This window comes from Oenanthe melanoleuca, chromosome 1 (genome assembly GCF_029582105.1).
Source record: "Oenanthe melanoleuca isolate GR-GAL-2019-014 chromosome 1, OMel1.0, whole genome shotgun sequence".
NCBI lineage: Eukaryota > Metazoa > Chordata > Aves > Passeriformes > Muscicapidae > Oenanthe > Oenanthe melanoleuca.
The window spans coordinates 107,038,907-107,041,093 of record NC_079333.1 but is presented as its reverse complement, the minus strand read 5'-3'; positions in this window follow the sequence as shown (position 1 = coordinate 107,041,093).

Here is a 2,187-nt window from a genome sequence, read left to right as displayed (position 1 = left end):
GGAACATCTTTGTTTACAGGCATTTTTTGTTTATAGAAAAGCTTGTTTTCAAAGTTTTCTTAAAAATGTAAGGACTGTTCCAAAGCATAGTTCTGCATTTGATTAGGGTTCCTTCCTGCTGTGACAGATAAGGTCACTCTGTTCAACTGTGTGCTGCTGAAGGGGGTTTTGGTGAAATCCCAGCAATGAGAGTAGGAAGGATGTTTTGGTTTGAAATACTGAGGAAAAAAATTAGCTTTTCCCCTACCTGCATTTTTAAAAGCTCTTTGGATTGTCAGTGCTCTGGAGAGAAGCAGGGGAGTGGCACAATCACTACAAAAAGCTCCAGTGCAGCGTGGGGTGAACTTATGTGGCCTACAAATATTCTTGGAATGGTTTGAGGGTTTCCAGTCCTGCTGTAAAACTACACCCTCACTGACCCACCCCCTTCTGCCAGGCACACAGACAGCCCTTGGTTCAAGTTCAGAAAATAAACACAAGCAAGTGACATCAGATTTAACCACTAGAAATAAATAGTTCAAATACCAGGGAGAGGAGTGTTGTCTCCCTCTCTGCAGCAGTGGTATCCACTCCCTTTTCATGATTTCTGTGTGTTTTGCAGTTAGACAAGGCAGATTGGAAAACCTCTAAAGGAAGGATTTAGACCTTCCAGCACAGCTTCCTTTCTCTGATCACTTTGCACAGAGTCCTTCAAAGCAATGCACAGGCACACGAGGTCTCAGCTGAAGCTCAGGAGCTGCTGTGTGCAGAAAAGGGAACATGAAATGGAATAGGAAAGGAGAACTTGCAGGAAGAAGAACAAAAAGGCCTGAGCCATCTGCCAGATATCACATCTCATGTCACTCCCACACACTGCAATCTGTCATGAGTTCAAGTGTTGGAAGAAAATTTGGGTTTCTTCCAGGAGAGCAGCAGGGTGAGGATCACAGGAGTGCCTGCAGCCAGTGGAGATCACTGTCAAGGTCTATCCTGTGCTGAGGAAAAATATCCCCGAGGAACAGCAATTGCTATGGCAGTCTCTGATCCTTTAGAATTCTAACAATATTGACATACAGGATCTGCAACAATCACTGAAGGCATTTACCTGTGTCCTCCTCTGATTTTCCTCAAGTGTGAAAATGGATTGGAAGTGACCCAATACAGGCTCTGGCTACAGATTCAAATTTGTTCAAAAATCTTGGAGTTTGCACGGTGTCTGCAAGCTTCTTCATGGGATCATCTTTTTCATAGCAAGCAAAAGATCCAGTCACCACCTTTTCCTCCTGTCCTGTCTGGCTCAGTGTGAACACAAGCTTGTTTCTGGTGGTATTTTACAGCACCTGCACACCAACAAATTCTATTCCTAAATAAAAGCTACACTCTGAGGCTGAGCTTCTTTAAGTGCTTCCCCAACTGCTTTCCTTAGAGCCTCTCTTCAATTAAATGAACACAAGAACTATAAAGTTTTAAAAGCCACCATCGCACCACAGGTGTCTCAGTGTTCAAACCATCACTCCTAGCCAATATCAAAGCACTTCAAATGGCAGCTTCTCACCTTTTCCTGAGGACCAAGAAAAATACTCATCACCAGGTCTGTACCACTGTACTGGCTGTTCCAGGTGCAGTCCAGAAGGTTTTCAGCCCACACCTCCCTTCAGAAGACTGAAATTACAGAGTTTTTTTATCCCAGCTTCCCATCAGCATGGGATCTAGGTGAACTACCAAGAAATTTGTCTACCTGTTGCTGAGCTCTATTATTGAGATTCAGCATCATCCTTGGGAGAAAGAGAGAGGCTACCAGCAAACCAAGCAGCTGGGCCACACATCTGCATTTGAATGCAAAAATTCTATGTGTCCAGACACTCCAGAGAGAAGCACTCACAGTGCACAGGTTAATTCTGAGTACTTTTAATGGACTGTACAGATTTCCACACCTGGTTTTGTGAAGGACATTATATTGAACATGAACATGATACCATCTGGCAGATGAACACACCTTCTGCCCCTTGATGAAGCAAGAAGTGGCTCCCCAAGGATCTTAGTGATAATTTCTCAAGAAGATGTATCTCTTGGATAATTAAAGCATGGAAAAGTTCTTGATGAAAAAAGCAGGATGAACTCCAAATTTTGTTCCCAGGCCTCTGGAATGATTTTCACAGACACCAGTAGGATCATATTGCAATGGAAGGAGCTTCCAATAACACAACG